This window comes from Pan paniscus, chromosome 1 (assembly GCF_029289425.2).
Source record: "Pan paniscus chromosome 1, NHGRI_mPanPan1-v2.0_pri, whole genome shotgun sequence".
NCBI lineage: Eukaryota > Metazoa > Chordata > Mammalia > Primates > Hominidae > Pan > Pan paniscus.
Window position 1 is genome coordinate 183,823,312 of NC_073249.2, and position 21,080 is coordinate 183,844,391.

Sequence of the window (21,080 nt, forward strand, 5' to 3'; positions counted from 1 at the left end):
CTAGGAGTTCCAGGCCAGCCTGAGGCAACATAGCAAGACCCTGTCTCTAAAAGAAAAAAGTTGGCCAGGCACAGTGGCTCACTCCTGTTAATCTCAGCACTTTGGGAGGCCGAGGCAGGCAGATCACTTGAGGTCAGGAGTTTGGGATCAGCCTGGCCACATAGTGAAACCCCATCTCTACTAAAAATACAAAAATTAGCCAGGCATGGCAGCATGCACCTGTAATCCCAGCTACTCGGGAGGCTGAGGCAGGAGAATCACTTGAACTCAGGAGGCGGAGGTTGCAGTGAGCCAAGATGGCACCACCACACTCCAGCCTGGGCAATACAGCAAGACTCCATTTCAAAAAAAAAAAGTCAACAAATCTAGACATATATATAAAGTTTAATAAATCTAGTCTGAATAGAGTTTAATCTCAGGAATGCAAGGTTGTTTTAGTATTTGAAAATCAATTTGTGGCCTGGCACAGTGGCTCACGCCTATAATCTCAGCACTTTGGGAGGTCAAGGCTGGTGGATCACCTGAGGTCAGGAGTTCGAGACCAGCCTGGCCAACATGGTGAAACCCCATCTCTACTAAAAATAAAAAATTAGCCAGGCGTGGTGATGCACGCCTGTAGTCCCAGCTACTCGGGAGGCTGAGAGAGGCGAATTGCTTGAACCTAGGAGGTGGAGATTGCATTGAGCCAAGATCACGCCACTGCACTCCAGCCTGGGTGACAGAGTAAGACTCTGTCTCAAGAAAAAAGAAAGAAAGAAAATCAATTTGTGTACTTGATTATATTAACAAAATAAAAATTATATTCCTTTTTTTTTTTTGAGACAGAGTTTCGCTCTTGTTGCCCAGGCTGGAGTACAATGGCGCTATCTCGGCTCACCGCAACCTCCGCCTCCCGGGTTCAAGCGATTCTCCTGCCTCATGTGCCACCACGCCTGGCTAATTTTGTATTTTTAGTAGAGATGGGGTTTCTCCATGTTGGTCAGGCTGGTCTCAAACTCCCGACCTTAGGTGATCTACCCGCCTCGGCCTCCCAAAGTGCTGGGATTACAGGTGTGAGCCACTGCGCCCGGCTTTGTTTTTTAAAAAGTGAAAGAAAAACAAAGACTTTCTCAAACAAAATTGAAGGAATTTGTTGCCAGTAAACCTAATTTACAAGAAATGTTTAAAGAAGTTATTCAGAGAGAAGGAAAATAATATAGATCAGAAACTCAGATCCACTTAAAGAAAGAAAGAAAGAGCAATAGAGAAAGAACAAGTAGAGAGAAAATTAATACTTTTATTCTTCTTATTCTTAATCTAACAAATAAGAGAATGTGCAAAATAATAATAGCAACAATGAATATAGCTATATATAAGCAAAATGAATACAGTGAAACAAGAGATGGAAGGAGGAATTAGGAATATTTCATTATTGAAGCAGAATAGTGCCATTTGAAAGTGGACTGGGATTAGTGTATATGTATACAGCAAACTCTAGGGCGAGCACTAAAAAAACTTTTTTTTTTGAGATGGAGTCTCGCTCTTGTCGCCCAGGCTGGAGCGCAGTGGCGTGATCTCAGCTCACTGCAACCTCTGCCTCCTGGATTCAAGCTATTCTCCTGCCTCAGCCTCCCGAGTAGCTGAGATTACAGGCACATGCCACCATGCCCAGCTAATTTTTGTACTTTTAGTAGAGACGAGGTTTCACCATGTTGGCCAGGCTAGTCTCAAACTCCTGACCTCAGGTGATCCGCCCGCCTCAGCCTCCCAACGTGCTGGGATTACAGGCGTCAGCCAGCATGCCCGGCCTAAAAAATTTTTAAGAAGTAAGTATATTGGGAGGCCGAGGCAGGCAGATAATGAGGTCAGGAGTTTGAGACCAGCCTGACCAACATGGTGAAGCCCTGTCTCTACTAAAAAAATAAATAAATAAATACAAAAATCAGCTGGGCGTGGTGGCATGCACCTGTAATCCCAGCTACACGGAAGGCTGAGGCAGGAGAATCGCTTGAACCCGGGAGGCAGAGGTTGCAGTCAGCCGAGATCGTGCCACTGCACTCTAGCCTGGGTGACAGAGCGAGACTCCATCTCCAAAAAAAAAAAAAAAAAAAAAGTAAGTATAATCAATATCAATATGCTGAAAATAAGAAGAAATGTAATTATGTAAAATGCTCACTTAAGTCTAAAAAGGAAGAAAATGTGTGGAAGACAAAAATACAAGTGCAATGAAGAGAAAACAATAACAAATATGGTATATATTAATCCAACGACATCAATAATCACTGTAAACATCAATGATCTAAATATATCAATTACAAGACAGAGATTTGGTCAGAGTGAACCAAAAACAAGACCCAACTATACGCTGTGTAAAAAAAAAAACAGCACTTTTTTATTTTATTTTCTTTTTGAGACAGAGTCTTTATTGCCCAGGCTGGAGTGCAGAGGCACGCTCTTGGCTCACTGCAACCTCCACCTCCCAGGTTCAAGCGATTCTCCTGCCTCAGCCTCCTGAGTAGCTGGGACTACAGGCAACTGCCACCATGCCCAGCTAACTTTTGTATTTTTAGTAAAGACGGGGTTTCACCATGTTGGCCAGGCTGGTCTCGAACTCCTGACCTCAGGTGATCCACTTGCCTTGGCTTCCCAAAGTGCCAGGATTACAGGCGTGAGCCACCATGCCTGGCCAAGATACTCACTTTATTTATTTTATTTTATTTTATTTTATTTTTTTTGAGATGGAGTCTAGCTTTGTCACCAGGCTGGAGTGCAGTGGTGCGATCTCTGCTCACTGCAACCTCCGCCTCCCGGGTTCAAGCTATTCTCCTGCCTCAGCCTCCCGAGTAGCTGGGATTACAGGCACGCGCCGCCATGCCCAGCTAATTTTTGTATTTTTAGTAGAGATGGAGTTTCACCATGTTGGCCAGGATGGTCTTGATCTCCTGACCTGGTGATCCACCCGCCTGGGCCTCCCAAAGTGCTGGGATTACAGGCGTGGGCCACCATGCCCGGCCAAGATACCCACTTTAAATACAAAGACACCAGAGGCCTGCCTGGCCCTCAAGAGACTGCCCACCATGCCCTGACTGAAGGCCCCATCACTTGGGGAGGGGATCCTGATAGAGGGCACTGCCGCCATTGTTGGGGCCCAAGTCACAGCCATCCCAGGCAACAGGGGAGGGCACACAGCTGAAAGTGGAGCATCACCTGGTCTCCTGGAGAACATGTTCTTAACTCCAGAGTGGGAGGGACAGGGAGAGTACTGGAGATTCAGATTCTCAGCCACTCCCTGGGGTTTGGTCTCAGCTGGCTACGCTAGTACCTCAAGCTAGATACTGTCGGTGGACCTGGGCACTGGGATGAACCCAGGACAGCATGCCAGCCCCTACAGGGACAGGCAATGTACAGAAAAGGCCCAAACCAGCCGGGCGTGGTGGCTCACAACTGTAATCCCAGCACTTTGGGAAGCTGAGGTGGGCAGATCACCTGAGGTCAGGAGTTCGAGACCAGCCTGGCCAACATGGTGAAACCCCATTTGTACTAAAAATACAAAAATTAGCCAGGTGTGGCGGCATGTGGCTGTAATCCCAGCTACTCAGGAGGCTGAGGCAGGAGAATTGCTTGAACCCGGGAGGTAGAGGTTGTGGTGAGCCGAGATGGTGCCACTGTACTCCAGCCTGGAAGACAGAGTGAGACTCCATGTTAAAAAAAAAAAAAAAAAAAAAGGGCCCAAACCCCCTGGGCTGCCAAGACCAAAGGCAGATGGCGAACCACATCTCAGCTTCTCTTTTGGGCTTTCCATTAGTCTCTTCCATATTTGTCTTCATCAGACAACCAAACAGTACAGGCTCAGTCTGGGGAATGAGAGGCTTGCAGCCACGCTTTGGACTGGGGTTCCTTGGTAGCAGCTCTGTGGTAGGAGAGTGAGCCTAGAAGATGACCCCATACAGCCTAGTGGCCCTCAGAGGGCAGAATCCAGACATAGGCCTGCTGCCTCCATGCCCACAGGTGCTCCTGCAGCATGCACAGCTTAGAAGCACCAGGTTTAATATGAGGAGAGGGATCCTTATCCACATCTCCTTGAAGCACACAACAGTCAGAAAACAGTGTAGGCAAGGATCAAGGCCTTGTGCAGGGACAGGGCAGGGTCTTCCCCAGGCCCCGTGTCTTGGGAAGGAGGAAAGCCAGGGCTGGGTGAGATGAGGCTTGGCCTGAGGGAGTTCATCTGGACCAGAGGGCTGCTTGCAGCCCATCTCAACAAGGACTCGCTGCTCCTCACTCCTCGGTGTCGTGCAGGTGTGCCACTGTGAGCCGGGCGGGCAGCCCAGCCCCATAGGTAGTGGGCAGAGAGTATGCATCGCCCACACACAGTACCGTCTCATATGACACAGTAGCCCTGTGGTGGTGCCATTTCCATTTTTTTGGATGGAGAAACCGAGGCTCAGAGACACTAGGTCCTATGCCAGGGTCATGTAGCTAGTAAGTGGCAAAGCCGGGTCAGTCAGCCTAATCCCCAAGCACTAAACTCACTCTGCGGTTCTGTCTCCTGAGACACCTGTCTCCCTCTCCCCGCTCCTCCTCCTTCTTCCCTCAGCCCCATCTCCAGGCTCTGCTGCCACTTCAGGCTTTTCCTTGTGGGTATCTCAGCCTCCTAGCCAGCCATGGTGGGACTCCCATGGGGTGGAAGAACCTGTGCCTTCCACCCACAAGGGTTTTATTTCTGCCTCTGCCACCTGCCTGTGCTGTGTCCCCTATATAAGCTACTGTCCCTCTCAGATCCTTGCTTTCTCACCTGCAGAATGGGGAGGGCCTATCTCCCACCTCCTGGGGCCATGGAAGGGACTGGAATCGTTCTCCCTTGAGCTGTTCTCTCATGTCCTGCCAAGTACGCCAGACTCTGGGGCTCTCCACTTCCTCCCAGAGCTGCGGAGTGTTGGTCTGGGGGGAAGCCTGGTAGGTGCTGGGATCCTTGCCTCAGGGATGGACCAGTCACCTGTCCCCCCTCTCTCCTGGCTGACCCCACAGAAAAAAAAATTAAAAAAAAAAAATACAAAGACACATATAGATTAAAAGTAAAGAGATGGAGAAAGATATAACAGGTTAACACTAATGAAAAGAATGTGAGAGTAGCTATATTCATTTCAGAGCAGACTTCTGAGCAAGGAAAATTATCAAGGATAAAGAGAGACATTACATAATGATAAATGGGTCAATTCTCCAAGAAGACATAGTTAAATCCTTAATGGGTATGGGCCTAACAACAGAGCAGCAAACTATGGAGGCAAAAACTGACAGACCTACAAGGAGAAATAGATGAATCCACTAGTATAGCTGAAGATTTCAGCATCCCTCTGAGAAATGGACAGATTCAGCAGGCAGAAAATCAGTAAGAACATAGTTGAACTCAACAACACCATCAATCAACTGGATATAATTGGTGTCTATAGAATACTTCATCCAGCAACAGCAGAAAACACATTCGTCTCAAGCTCCCACAGAACATTCACTAAGACAGGCTGCATTCTGGGCCATAAAGCACAGCTTAACCGATTTAAAATAATAGAAACCATACAATGTCTGCTCTCAGACCACATTGGAATTAAATTAAGATAGCAGGGTAATCATTCTCCTTCAGTTCTCCTGTGCTATGTACATTAAAATAAAATGGTTATGCCTTTTCTTCTATTAATCTGCCTTTTGTGTCAGTTGATTACAGTGGACCTTCAGAGGATAAAGGGAAAGTTTTTCCTCGGCCCCTATAATAAGATGGGCCAGTATTAAGCTAATTTGCAATGCTGTAGCTAATCACATTATATTGAGGTTGAAATGCAGTGGAAAATTGAAATGTATCTTCCACATATCCCCTCTTGGAAGACCTTAGAGATGGTTTTCAATATTTTATCAGAGAACATGAGAAATAGCTTGCCAGACCCAGAACCCAGAAGCTTTATACATTAGCACTTGAAATCAAGCCAAATGGAATGTACATACTCTCGTGGGAGGTCTGGGTGTCTGGGAAAGATGAGTCTAGCAATACACTGACAGAGGACGAAAATAAAGCTTAAGAAGGAAGCAGTCCTTTAAAATTTTGTTGTCATCGTTTTGCATTTAGACTTACCAATTAAAACATGCCATTTTTTACCCTTTAGTTCAGATGTATTTCCCTTCTTAGAGATAAAGACTCTAATAGATTATTCAGGTTGGGTGCAGTGGCTCATGCCTGTAATCCCAGAACTTTAGGAGGCCAAGGCAGGTGGATCACCTGAGGGTGGGAGTTCAAGGCCAGCCTGACCAACGTGGAGAAACTAAAAATACAAAGAATACTAAAAATACAAACTTAGCTGGGTGTGGTGGTGCATGCCTGTAATTCCAGCTACTCAGGAGGCTGAGGCAGGAGAATCGCTTGAACCTGGGAGGCGGAGGTTGCAGTGAGCTGAGATCGCACCTTTGCACTCCAGCCTGGGCAACAAGAGCGAAACTCCATCTCAAAAAAAACAAAAATAGATTATTCAAGTCTACGCATAGTTCAGATAACAAGCTGTCTTCCAATTTTTCTCAGAAGTATGCTTTTTTGTTGTTGTTGCAGAGGCAGTATCAGCACCTGCCAGCAATGTTGCAGAGGAGATGCCTGTGTTGAATAAGGTGTGGACTCAATGACCCCTTAAGGCCTCTTCTAATTGTTAAGATTTTTGGGATTCTGAAATTCTCCACAATTCTTAGAACTTGTGGTCCTTAGGCTGGGTTATTCCAAAATTTTTGTTTCTTAGATTATTTGCTATTAAAATTCTGTGAGTCTCAGGTTTTATAAGTGGCACTAAATATGATAAGGCATACAAAAATTACAACCTAAACATATGGCCCAAATTCCTGTTAGGAAAAGGAACTACTTTTGTTGAGGAAAATGCTTTGATAAGGGATTTGAGTTAAGACCCCACCAAGAGCCTGGGATAGCTTATGCCTGGGCTCCTGAGGAGCAAACTGGGATGGAGGGAGAGAAGTGAGCAGAAAGATGACAGGTCAGGGAGGAATAGCTCACATCTCATTGTACATCTGGGTAGCAATAAGCTGTGCTTCACAAGATGTGATACCTCTCCAGAACATTCTGGACCTCTGTGTAATCTGCTCTCGGGAATACTTAAGGAGAGTGATTTTATTTTTTTATTTTTATTTTTTAACTTTATTATTATTATACTTTAAATTTTAGGGTATATGTGCACAACGTGCAGGAGTGATTTTATTTTTATATGGAATCCAAGTTTCAGTTTCATCACATTCAGGTCAGTGTGGCTCAGGACAAAGCCAGCATGTTTTGCTGAAGGCAGAGATTATGGTACTAAGTGTAAGCCCCCTGGGACTTAGCCGACTTCTCTGGGAGAAATGTGGGCTTTCTCACGCAATGGTGCATGTCATGCTGCGTCTAAGGAACTCCATTCACATCGAAGTCTATGTGAATGGCCTTCTTTAGAGGTATGTTAGGTACAACCTGAGCAACTGAATGTGACAGCCCTGGAACTCAGGCATTAGAGGACATTTCGCCTCAATCTGAAGGAATGGGGAGATCTCCCTTCTTCACCCTCCTAGCTAATATTCTGGTGCACGTTATATTTATATATATTTATAAACCTCTATGTCTAAGGTTCTAAGGTCCTAGGGTTCTATGATTCTACAGTTCTCTGACTCCAAGAACCTAAGAGTATAATCAGGTTCTATAATTCTATGGCAACAAGAACCACACAGCTAATGCTATTGTGCTTGCTATACCTTCTAGGCACTGTGCCAGGCACTTTGCGTGTATTATCTCAATTAATCCTTAAGCCCTATGACATACCCACTATTATTCTCTCCATTTTGTAGATGTGGAAACTAAGGCACAGAGAGTTCTGTCATCCATCCAAGATTATGGTGCCAGGACTGAAGCAGCTAGTCTGACTTAGAGTCTCTTCCCCTCTGCCTTCCACTGCTGACATTCCAATAAGCTCCCTCCCTAATTAATAAGCCTCCTTTCACTGGGAGCTGCCCTTTTCTCAGCTGAGGCCCCAGAAGTTAGAAACCAGACCTGAGCCCTTGTATCCTGTGTTGGGATGTGTGAAGATGTCATGTCGCGTTGTGTTGTAATAGGCTGTGTTATGTTTCATGCGTTTGGCTCCACTGTATTATGAACTCTTCTATCACAAGGACTGAATCTGATTTGACCTTGTAAATCCAGCTTTCAGTCCAAGGACTGGTACACTTTGGGGGTTTAAAAAAATGTTTATCATATGAGTGACTAATTGCCCAAATGGGCTGTTGGGAGTGAGTTCTGGTGTCTATTAGACACCAGGTGTCTGGCAGTCCCAGAGCATCACTGCAGGGGAGGGAAGATTTCCCCTCTACCCTCTGAGGGTTCGGTAATTGACTCTATGAAATAAACTGACGGTAGAAGAAAGGGTTACAGAAGAAAAGGTACACAAATATACTACATGCATGGGGGCATCACATGAAAGAAAAGCAAATGTCCTAAACCTCAGTGAGAGCATATATACCTCTTACAGGGGGTGAGCGGAGGGAGGGTTCAGGCAACTTAGGAGAGAGTAAATGTTTGGAGGAAAGATGAATGGGCCCTTCAGAAGAATAGGTGATATGTGATAAAGTCTGTCTGGGGTTGGTGTTGACCCCCAGTCTCCTGTCCTGTGATCTGAGTTTACTCTTCTCTGGTTGATGAGGTTCCTGGGGAGGGGATTTATAACCATTGAGTTCCTTTTGGAGGATTTATCTTGAAGCAGATAAGGGAAGTTCAGAGAAAGTCCCTCCCTGCATTTGCTGTTCCTCAAATGCTCTCAGTTTGAAGTCCAAAGTGACGTACCTTGGGGTGGCATTTCCTGAACTCTTTCATCATCCTGAGACTGCATTCTGACGAGGCTGGCAAGGTGGGCACACTTCCGAAGGCACTTGAGCAGGTGGAGCCAAACCAAAGTTCATCCTCACCAGGAGATTGGAGCCAGGAGCAGGACACCCTTGGGTCCCAGCTCAGGATCAGGTTGTAACTAAGTCAAGATGCGGAGCCTGGAGGGAGCCTCATCGGAGTGGGGCAGGTATAAGGAAGAAACTAGCCCCAGGTGCCTCCACGTGTCCATATCTCATTGTTACATGGAGCCATAAGAGAGAAGTGGCCAGAGACGTAAAGGTGCCAGAGCCAGGTGTGCTTGGTGCTCTACCTTGTAGTCTCTTCTCCCCTTCAGGACAAGGGCCCCACCTGACACCCAGCCTGGCTCTTGGGGGCTCTTCCCTAGGCTGGACTTTGCTCTGACTCCCAGGTATGGGCTGCAGTCCTGCTGTGGACCTTCCCAATCGCTAGACACAGACGCAGCTGCATCTGTTGACTTTGAGCCTGCTCAAGCCAGAAGCCCAGGAATGCCTTCCTGACTCAGCCTCTCTTTGGTCCTGAGCCCTGAAAACACACAGCTGCCTTCAGTGTGGCCAGCTCCACAGCCCATCTGCCCCTCTCCCACCTTAGCTCTTACACTGAGAGGTGCTCACACTTGCTGAGCTACTTGCCCTGTCCTAGGCTAGGCATCAGCTTCTCCTACCTGGCCTGTCCGATCCTCTTTATTGAACACTCTGCCTGACCTCTGCCTCTTCCACCCATTCCCCAAAATCAACTTCCATAGCATTGTTCTAAGAGGCAGATCTGGCTGGGTGTGGTGGCTCACGCCTGTAATCCCAGCACTTTGGGAGGCCGAGGCGGGCGGTCAGGAGTTGGAGACCAGCCTGGCCAACATGGTGAAACCCCGTCTCTACTGAAGATACAAAAAATGAGCCAGGTGTGGTGGCGGGCACCTGTAATCCCAGCTACTCGGGAGGCAGGAGAATCGCTTGAACCGGGAGGTGGAGGTTGCCGTGAGCCGAGATTGCGCCATTGCACTCCAGCCTGGGCGACAGGGTGAGACTCCATCTCAAAAAAAAAAAAAAAAAAAAAAAAGATGCAGATCTGACCATGTCCCTTCTCTCCCTAAAATCCTCCAATGGCTGCCCACTGCCTAAGGCAGAAAGTTCTAGTTCTTCAGCCCAGCTTCCCAGGCCCTTCATGGATGCCCCTGCTCATCTCCCTGCCTCCACTCCCTCTGCTCCCCTGAACCTGCCATGCTGTAGCCATCACAAACTTCGTGCCTTTGCATTTGCTATTCTCACTGCTTGGTATGCGCTGCATAAATTCCTACTCATTCTTCAAGAATCAGCCTTCCCTGGGTTACTCCTTGGTTTTATAACACCCTATGCACAACTCCACAGTGGCAATTATCATGTTATATTAGAGCTGTCTGATTGTGTTGGTGACCCCATCCAACTGGGAACACCACATGAGGCTGTATATTGCCTATGGCTTTATCCTGTGCCTGGCACATGGTACCTATGTGTTGAATGAGAAAGGAAGAAGTAAATGAATGGCAATGAGCGAGTGAAACAGTGCCATCGGTGATGGTGTGGGTGGGGTTGGTGTGGGCAAGGGATCCTGATGAAAGGAAACAACAGAACACAGCATGAAGACACAAGAGCCGACTCCGAGAGGGAGGTGAAGAAGCTGCCCCGGGAGCGTTCCCCCCATCTCTCTGTGGGAGTCCGTCCTGGACCGGAGCTGTGTGCTCTGAAATCCTCGGCATCCCTGTCATTTCCTTGTGTTTGTTGTTTCTGCTACCCCTGTGAGGAAATGATCCTTAACCCTGCCCCTGGGAAGAGTTGCTCAGACCTTACCCAATGTTGTTGTCTCCTGTGTAAGATGAGGTGGGAAGGCGGCTGCACAGCTCACTCCTACCCCAGGCACCAGGACCCCCCTGGTAGGGGGCACCGAGGGCACGGCCTGGGAGTTTGGCCTGCAAGGCTAGAGCCAGGACAAGAGACCGGGCCTGTGAGAAGGGGGAACCAGGAAGCCACAGGGCCTGGAGGCTGGACCACTGAGCCCTGCAGCCACTGCTTGAGCCCCCAGGGTGGACTCCTGTCCCAGCTCTCTTGTGCTTAGCCACATGCCTGATGACATGCACTTCATGCTTAGCAGAGCCAAAACAGCAGGAATCACCCAAAGCTTTAGGTCAGGAGGTTGCGGGGAGAAACTATCTATTTTATTCACTTTCAGTACCCAACAGCATGCTCAGCACATCGTGGAGGAGCTCAAAAACTGTTGGGAAGAAGGAAGGAAGGTGGGAAGGCTGTCTGTCCTTGCTGGATCCAGAGGGCAATAGGGAAGAGGCACTTCCAGGGGTCAGCCCTGGTGGTAAACATCAGAGTGTGGGACTGCTTTGGAGAGGGGTGGAAGGCTGGGGGTCAGAGTCTCCTACACACACTTCCCACCTTCTCAAGCTCTCTCCCCATATCTTGGAGGTCTGGGGTGGGCATCTCAATGGACCCTATTCCTGTTTAAAGATATCCCCCCACCCTCTTCCATGGCAAAGGTTCCCAATTCTGGGTGGGCATCAGAATTTCCTGAGAAGCTTTAAAAAGTGAAGATTCTTCAATCTAAATGCCCATCTGGGATGGAGTGGATAAAGAAAATGTGGCAAATATACACTATGGAATACTATGCAGCCATAAAAAGGAACAAGATAATGTCCTTTGTGGGGACATGGAATGGAGTTGGAAGCCATTATCCTCAGCAAACTAATGCAGGAACAGAAAAGCAAACACTGCAGGTTCTCACTTATAAGCTGAATGATGAAAACACATGGACACATTGGGGAGGGGGAAACAACACACACTGGGGGCTGTTAGGGGTAGGATCGGGAGAGGAAAAGCATCAGGAAGAATAGTTAATGGATGCTGGGTTTAATACCTAGGTGATGGAATGATCAGTGCAGCAAATCATCATGGCACACGTTTACCTATGTAACAAACCTGCACATCCTGCACATGTAACCCTGAAGTTAAAATAAAAGTTGAAGGAAAAATGTAAAGATTTATGAGTCCCACTTGAGACCTACTGACTTAGAATACTGTTGGGCAGGACCATAAAACAGTATTTATTTTTAGTGCCCTGGGTGATTCTGCCATTTAGACGGGTAAGAACTCCTCACCAAAGCCGGGCACGGTGGCTCACGCCTGTAATCCCAGCACTTTGGGAGGCCGAGGCGGGCAGATCACGAGGTCAGGAGATCAAGAACAGCCTGACCAATGTGGTGAAACCCTGTCTCTAGTAAAAAATACAAAAATTAGCCGGGTGTGGTGGCATGTGCCTGTAAAGTAATCCCAGCTACTGAGGAGGCTGAGGCAGGAGAATCAGTTGAACCAGAGAGGCAGAGGTTGCAGTGAGCTGAGATTGCACCATTGTTCTCCAGTCTGGGTGACAGAGCGAGACTCTGTCTCAAAAAAAAAAAAAAAAAAAATTAAAAGAACTCCTCACCTACCAGGTCAAGTTTAAACCCCCTAGCAAGGTATTCCCAGCCCTTTGCAATCTGGCCCTAGTGCTCCCGTGCAGCCTCACGCCCTTCACTCCAAGCACGCAGCTCATGAAACTGCTCCATGTTCCTCATCTTTGGTTGCTCTCTCACAACCAAAGATGATACAAGTTCATCTTTCTGTCTTCCCCTCATCTACACAGGGAACTTCTACATGTTCTTTGAGCAAGGCTTTGCAGCAAATAAAAATATTTCACCCCAAAATATACTTCTTTGACGTATTTTGAGATGACTGTTCAGAGAGCCTGGGAACAGAAGTAGGCCTGCAAAGCTGTCTTTTGTAGGGGAGACCTGCATCTATAGGGACATCTGCATTGATGCAGGCAGGCTTCCTCTGCAGACCTTCCCTTGTCAGATCTAGGACAGACTAACTGATGAGAGTCTGGTACCTTCAAAGGTCTACTCTCTCTGACAGCTGCTATCTGTGAGGTTTCATCTACATAAAAAGACCACCTTTGCTAGGGAGGCCTTCTCTTCTCCCCATCTCATAAACTGTTTTGCCAGGATCCAAGCCCCCCTTTCTTTCCTTCCTTCCTCCCTCTCTCCTTCCTTTCTTTCTTTCTTTCTTTCTTTCTTTCTTTCTTTCTTTCTCTCTCTCTCTCTTTCTTTCTTTCTTTCTTTCTTTTTTTTGTTTTGCTCTTGTTGCCCAGGCTGGAGGGCAGCAGTGCGATCTCAGCTCATGCAACCTCAGCATCCCTGGTTCAAGTGATTCTCCTGCCTCAGTCCTCCCGAGTAGCTGGGATTACAGGCACCTGCCATTATGTCAGGCTAATTTTTTGTACTTTTAGTAGAGACAGGGTTTCATTATGTTGGCCAGATTGGTCTCGAACTCCTGATCTCAGGTGATCCACCTGCCTCGGCCTCCCAAAGTGCTGGGATTACAGGTGTCAGCCACTGTGCCCGGACTGTTTTCTGTTTTGTTTTTTTTTGTGTGTGTTTTTTTTTTTTTTTTCTTTTTGAGACAGAGTTTCATTCTTGTTTCCCAGGCTGGAGGGCAGTGGCGCGATCTTGGCTCACTGCAACCTCCGCCTCCTGGGTTCAAGTGATTCTCCTGCCTCAGCCTCCCGAGTAGCTGGAATTACAGGTGCACATCACAACACCCAGCTAATTTTTTGTATTTTTAGTAGAGACGGGGTTTCATGTTGGTCAGGGTGGTCTCAAACTCCTGACCTCAGGTGATCCACCCACCTTGGCCTCCCAAAGTGGTGGGAATACAGGCATGAGCCACTGCGCTCAGGCCCCAAGCCCCCATTCTTTCTGTAACCTCAAGATGGCATATAAGCTTCTGCACCCCATTGCAGAGTGCGGAGTAATCAATCACTCTGTGGTTCTCCCTGTGTGCGCATTAATAAATTTGCATGCCATTTCTGCTATTCATCTGCCTTTTGTCAGCTGACTTTTCAGTGAACCTTCAGAGGGCAAAGGGGAAGTTTTCCCTTGGCTTCCATACCTTCCACACCCTTCTTCCACCCAGCCAGACAGTCTTTTCTCTTTCCTGTGTCTCTCCCAGCACCTCCCTGTATCACAGCACCCGTCACTCTGCCCTGTTATTATTTAATGACGTCTGTGCCAGATAATTTGTACAACCTGCCTTGTTTAAGCCCCCCAAGAATCCCTGGAGGTAGATGATGATGAGGATGAGGAGGATGATGATGATGATGATAGCAACAAAGACTCTGCAGGAAAAAAGCCTGCTCTAAGAATTCTACATGTGCTGCCAGACCCCTTCATCCTCACCACAGCCCTGTGAGGGGTAGCTTTCATTATTATCAAGTCCATCTTAGAGACAAGGACACTGATGCCCAGAGAGGTGAACTCATTCACCCTAGGTCACACTGGTAAGGGGTGGAGCCAGGATCTAACCCAGGCAGTGCTCCAGTTACCCACTGAGCTTCAGCCCTTTTATACATGAAGACCCTGAGGCCCAGGGAAATCATTTGTCCAAACTCACCATTCCCATAAGTGGCAGAGTCATAATTTGCATCCAGTAACCTCTGACCCCAGGGCTCCACACTCTCACATGGCCCCTGTTTAAACCTGCTGCAAAGTAATCTCCAGGTCAAGCTCCTATTCCTGGCCTGTTCTATGATGTTCCCTTCCTCTATCCCACAAAACCCCAGAGACTTGCCTTCCCATCTTCCCAACATGGCCTTCCCTCTGATCTCACTCCCTACCCATCCTGCCCCACCTCGAGTTCCCTGGAAGGAACACCCTGCCCTTACTGAGGTCACAGCTTCCCTGGCAGGCAGAGATCCAGCAACACTTGGGAGCTTTTCCCATTATTTCTCTATCCTGCATTCTGGACTAAGCAGGCAGAGGCAATGGAGGTGCTGGGGGAGCACCCTCTTCCCCTCCCTGGGCTTCTTTGTCAGTAAGGTGGAGAATGGCCCTGCCCTGTCTGCCTGCCAGGGCCAAGAAGATGTTCTGATGGGATAATGGGGCACAAAGCTTCACAAACGCTGGTGGTCCAGCCCTGAATGCTTCACTCCTGGGCCATGATAGGAGGGTGGGGTCCCAACCAGCTGGAGACCCAGCCCCACCATGCTGACAAGGTACCTACCCACCCTGCGCCCCAGCAGCCTCCTCTAAAGCACCTTCTGCATAGAATCACTATAAGAATCGACTGCAGCACAGACTGTACACATATAAAGGGCATCCCGACAGAGGAATAGCTCCATAAATAAAGGGTAGCAATTACGTGAAGGGCCCGGCCTCCTTCTGTAGAATCAGAGCTGTGAAATCAGGCACCTTTTCAGAGAACTCCAGTGGGAAACCAGCTCTCCACAGTGGGCCCCCAGTTCAGCCATCCCACCACTGAGAATAACTCTAGCTGTCCAGCTGGGCAACAGCAGGCTTTCAAAATTGCATTGTAATCTTGTAATCACAGATATCCTTTTTTTTTTTTAAATAAGGTCTGGCTCTGTCACCCAAGCTGAAGTGCAGTGGCACAATCTCAGCTCACTGCAACCTCTGCCTCCTGGGCCAAGGGATCCTTCCGCTTCAGCCTCCAAAGTAGCTGGGACTACAAGCACACAACACCACACTCAGCTAATTTTTTTTTTTTTTTTTTTTTAGAGAGACAGAGTTTTACCATGTTGCCCAGGCTGGTCTTGAACTCATAGACTCAAGCAATCCACCCACTTTGGCCTCCCAAAGTGCTAAGATTACAGGCAAGAGCCGCCACGTCCAGCCCTGCAGATATTCTTTACCTCACAGAAGTTGTAGAGCTCTTAACCATCTGCTTTTCTCATCAACCCTTTATAAAGCCTACAGAAGGAGTTTGCGTGGTTCCGTGCTGGCCTGAGCTCATCTCCAGCTCTGTTTCTTACTTGCTGGGTGATCTTGGGCAAGTAATTTCCCTTCTCTGGGCCTCAGTTTGCTTCATCTGTGAAGTGGGTGGGATACTCTCAGCCTTTGAGGGTTCCTGTGAGAATCACAAGTATCAGGCACAGAGGAAGAAGATAATAGTCCTTAAATCACCATTACCCTCATTCTCTAGATGAAGAAATTGAGGTTTGGAAAAGCTCCCCTACTTGCTCCACAGCTAGGAAGAAGCAGGGTCGGCTCTGAGTCCAGGAGCTCTGCTTCCACACAACAAGGATCCCCCAGTTTTAAAACTTCTGACACTATGAGGTATGGCTTTGGCTGCTCAAAAACAAAGACCAATCTCAGGGTCCTGTTTTAGATGTCCCTTGTTACAACTCTTATTAGTTACAGCCAGCCTGGCCCAGATGCAGCACCAGGTCCTCCAGACTGGGTCAGAGGGAACAAGGTGAAAGCCAACACGGGCGTGGAGGGTGAGGCCACGAGCCCTGTGTCTGCCGGAAGGCCCACAGACACGGGACAGGAAAGCCATGGGCTTGTCCCAGTCGACCGCACAGTGAGGACACAGTGACCTCATCCCCATAGCCATGAGCACTGTTGTCAGCACCATGCTCCAATTTTACAGCCTGAGTCAGCGGGCAGAGGGACACTGTGCATTTAATAGCCTGACATTGTGCAGAGAGACACTTTGCATTGCCCCGGCCTCGACCCTGCTGATTTATTCGGGCTACCTCAGAGTAAAAGACAAGAACTCTTCTTAAGCATCTGGCTCTGGGTAACTTACTTCTAATCTTCTCTCTTTTGAAGACAATGATAAAACACCATTTTTCGATTGACAAAGACTGAAAAGACAAACCACACCCAGTATTGACCAGAAGATTTCGAAAGAGCAGGTCTCTTTACAGCTGATAAAAGTGCAAAATGTACCATTTTTTCTGAAGGGAAATTTGGCAAAGCTTTAAAAATTCACCTGTCCTTTGGCCCTGTAATCCTTCTACTACAACGATATGTACTGAGTTCTTGGCACAAAGCTGTCCTTCATAGAGTTGTTTATAACTGCCTCCAAATGAAAACTGCCTAATTACTCATCAAGAGGAGATTGGTTCAATCAATGATGGTCTATCAGTCAGCCATTCAAAATCATGTTGGGGCTGCGCATGGTGGCTCACACCTGTAATCCCAGCACTTTGGGAGGCCAAGGTGGGCAGATCACCTGAGGTCCAGAGTTCGAGACTACCTTGACCAACATGCAGAAACCCCATCTCTATTAAAAATACAAAATTAGCCGGGTGTGGTGGCGCATGCCTGTAATCCCAGCTACTTGGGAGGCTGAGGCAGGAGAATCGCTGGAATCCAGAAGGCAGAGGTTTCAGTGAGCCAAGATCACACCATTGCACTCCAGCCTGGGCAACAACAGTGAAACTCAGTCTCAAAAAAAAAAAAAAAAAAAATCATGTTGGGGGCAGAGTGCAGTGGCTCACACCTGTAATCCTAGGACTTTGGGAGGCTGAGGAAGGTGGATCACTTCAGGCCAGGAGTTTGAGACCAGCCTGGGCAACATAGCAAGACTCCCATCTCTCAAAAAAATTTTTTTTTAATTCATGTATTGGCACATGCCTGTGGTCCCAGGTACTAAGGAGGCTGAGGTGAAAGGATCACTTGAGCCCAGGAGTTGGAGACCAGCCTAGGCAATACAACGAGACTCTATCTCTTTAAAAAAAAAAAAAAAGATTAGCTAGGCATGGTAGTGCGCACCTGTAGTCCCAGCTACATGGGAGGCTGAGGCAGAAGGATTGTTTGAGCCCTGGAGTTCAAGGCTGCAGTGAGCTATGCTTATACTATGATTATGCCACTGCACTCCAGCCTGGGCGATAAAACCAGAGCCTGTCTTTAACAACAAGAAAAAAATCACATTGGGAAGAATATTTACTCACATAGGAATGTTCATGAGCAATCAAGAGACAAAGCAACTTAAATCCAGAATGATTTGCATTGATATAACTAGGCTTGATAAGCTTTTCCACATGAGGATTGTCCCCTTGGAACGCTCCCCATTGGAACCCAGCCACCACGCTATAAGGAAGTCCAAGCTATCCTTCAGGAGACAGAGGAGGATGCAACACCATATAGAGAGAATGGCCCAGCCATGTGTCCAGCTGAATGCTGCCGCATGAGTCACCCCAGCTGCCATCATGTGGGGCAGAACTGCCCAGTCAATCCACAAAATCATGAGAAATAATAAGCTGTTGCTGTTTAAAGCCACTAAGTTTTGAGATGGTTACTCTTTTTTTCTTTTTTCTTTTCTTTTTTTTTTTTTTTTTTTTGAGATAGAGTCTCACTCTGTCACCCAGGCTGGAGTGCAGTGGCACGATCTTGGCTCACTGCAATTTCTACCTCCTGGGTTCAAACAATTCTCATGCATCAGCCTCCCACATAGCTGCGATTACAGGCATGTGCCATCACACCCAGCTCATTTGCTTTTTTTTTTTTTTGTGGGGGTGAGTGGGGGCTCTGTCACCAGGCTGGAGTGCAGTGGCGCGATCTCGGTTCACTGCAACCTCCGCCTCCTGGGTTCAAGCGATTCTCCTGCCTCAGCCTCCCGAGTAGCCGGAATTACAGGTGCGCACCACAACACCCAGCTAATTTTTTGTATTTTTAGTAGGGACGGGGTTTTACCACATTGGCCAGGATGGTCTTGATCTCTTGACCTCGTGATATGCCCACCTTGGCCTCCCACAGTGCTGGGATTACAAGCGTAAGCCACTGAGCGGGGCCCCTTTTTGTATTTTTAGTAGAGACAGGGTTTCGCTATGTTGGCCAGGCTGGTCTTGAACTCCTGGCCTCAGGTGATCCACCCGCCTCGACCTCCCAAAGTGCTGGGATTATAAGCATGAGCCACCGCACCCGGCCTGACATGGATAATCTACAGCAATAGATAGCTGTGGCACCTTGTTTGCATTCCTAGATTTTCAGAATGCACACAGATCACAAGAGCAGAAGCACCTGTGTGGAGCATCAACTTAGTTGTGCACACCTGGAAGGCAGAGCTTTAAGTGACTCCAACTTACTGAGCCTCCACCACTGGCCAGTCATTGTGCAGCTTCCACAAATACCATCACGTACTAGGTACTTAGTAAGTATTTATGGAATAAGTGAATAAATGTCTTAGTTAACACACACTGTATCCCTGGGAGGTAGGAACTGTTTTATTATTACTATTACTATATATTTTTTGAGATGCAGTTTCGCTCTTGTTGCCCAGGCTGGAGTGCAATGGCATAATCTCGGCTCACTGCACCCTCCACCTCCTGGGTTCAAGCAACTCGCCTGCCTCAGCCTCCCGAGTAGCTGGGATTACAGGCATGTGCCACCACGCCCGGCTAATTTTGTATTTTTAGTAGAGATGGGGTTTCTCCATATTGGTCAGGCTGGTCTCAAACTCCCGACCTCAGGTGATCCACCCACCTCAGCCTCCCAAAGTGCTGGGATTACAGGCGTGAGCCACTGCGCCTGGCCCAAAAACATTTTTAATGAATGCATGTGTGCCTGTGTGACAACATCAGGAGGAACACATGCTTCCTCCACCCCATCCTCACACAGAGTGGGGCTCTGCCAGCCTTGTTTGTGCTCTGTGACCGTATCACCTGACCATAACCAAATGGACTCAGGACAAACATCTCACCCAAATTGTTCCTATCAGCTCCTCTCATCTTAGAAAAGTCAGGGCCAGGAGACAGCTGAGTCAGCTTCTAAGGGTTGTTGAAATGGTCCCATGCAGACTCTGGTATTGCATCGTGGGCATTTTCTGCTGTGTGGGGCAGAACAGGCCTGTTTGTGTTGAAAGAGAGAAATAACACAGATGAGAAAGGTAGAGCATCCTAGTGGCAGCCTACTCACTGAATCCAGATCTTCGTCAGCGTCTTGTTGCATCCCTGTGCCTGGTTTATGAGATATCTCTGTATCCTTTATCTTTTTTATTTTAAAATATATTTTAAAGATTTTTTTAAAATTATTTATTTATTTATTTATTTAGAGATGGAGTCTCACTCTATTGCCCAAGCTGGAGTGCAGTGGTGCGATCTCAGCTCACGGCAAACTCTCCCTCCCGGCTTCAAGCGATTCTCCTGCCTCAGCCTCCCGAGTAGTTGGGATTACAGGCACGCACCACTTCACCAGGCTAATTTTTGCATTTTTAGTAGAGATGGGGTTTTGCCACGTTGGCCAGGCTGGTCTTGAACTCCTGACCTCAGGTGATCTGCCCACCTCGGCCTCTCAAAGTGCTGGGATTACAGGCATCAGCCACCATGCCCAGCCTACTTTTTTTTTTTAACTTTTTTGTATTTTTAAAGACAGGGTATTGCTGTGTCACCCAGTTTGGAGTGTGATGGCACAATCACGGCTTAGTGTATTCTCGAATTTCTAGGCTCAAACCATCCTCCTGCCTCAGTCTCCTAAGTAGCTGGGACTGTAGGCACATGCCACCATGCCTGGCTAATTTTTAAATTTTTTTTGAGGTACAATGTCTGGCTATATTGTCCAGGCTGGTCTGGAACTCCTGGGATCAAGCAATCCTCCCGCCTTGGCAAACCCAAAGTGCTAGGATTACAGGTGTGGGCCACTGCATCCAATCTCTATATCCTTTATTAAATTCTCCCTTTTTCCCATAATCCCAGCACTTTGGGAGGCTGGGGCAGGTGCATCACCTGAGGTCAGGAGTTTGGGACCAGCCCGGCCAACATGGTGAAACCCTATCTCTACTAAAAATACAAAAATTAGCCAGGCATGGTGGCAGGCACCTGTAATCCCAGCTACTCGGGAGGCTGAGGCAGGAGACTTGCTTGAACCCGGGAGGCAGAGGTTGCAGTGAGCCAAGATCACACCATTGCACTCCAGCCTGGGCGACAAGAGCTGAAACTCCATCTCAAAAAAAAAAAAAAAAAAAAAAATCTCCCTTTTTGGTGACAGCCGGTTTAAATGCATTGATACTTGCAACCAAAATATCCTAACAATCATTACTTTAGGGAAATAGGGAAGATAGGACTCTCAGCCACAAGACCAGGCCTCCGGGAACCAGTTAAAAGAAACACGCAGGACAGACTACTGCCTGAGCAGGAACCAGTTAAAAGAAACACGCAGGACAGACTACTGCCTGAGCAGTCTCTGTAAGTAAAGACTATACCAGCCACTTTACAATACCAGGTGTACAGGCTGGAATGTAAGCTCCATGAGGGGAGGGCTCTATAGCCAAGCAGTCAAAGCCCTCCTTGATGTGGCTTCTACCTCCCAGCCTCAGCCCCAAATGTTGGGTTGGGCACTGGCCAGGTTGTAATGTGCCATTCTAAAGCCTCCCCAGCTGTC

The 21,080-nt window shown here is 47.7% G+C and overlaps 1 long non-coding RNA gene across 3 annotated transcripts in view; it reads right to left on the reverse strand.

Annotated features, from left to right (window-relative positions):
* LOC103785150 (uncharacterized) overlaps positions 1-21,080 on the reverse strand; it is a 42,197-nt gene that overhangs the window by 11,661 nt on the left and 9,456 nt on the right. For 2 of the 3 annotated variants that reach the window (XR_010111095.1, XR_008620196.2), the window contains exon 2: positions 19,405-19,550. This is a non-coding gene — a long non-coding RNA (uncharacterized LOC103785150). Of the gene's footprint in view, positions 1-1,618; positions 15,823-19,404; positions 19,551-21,080 lie in introns of those variants that run through there. The other variant, XR_610841.5, reaches the window with a different exon arrangement.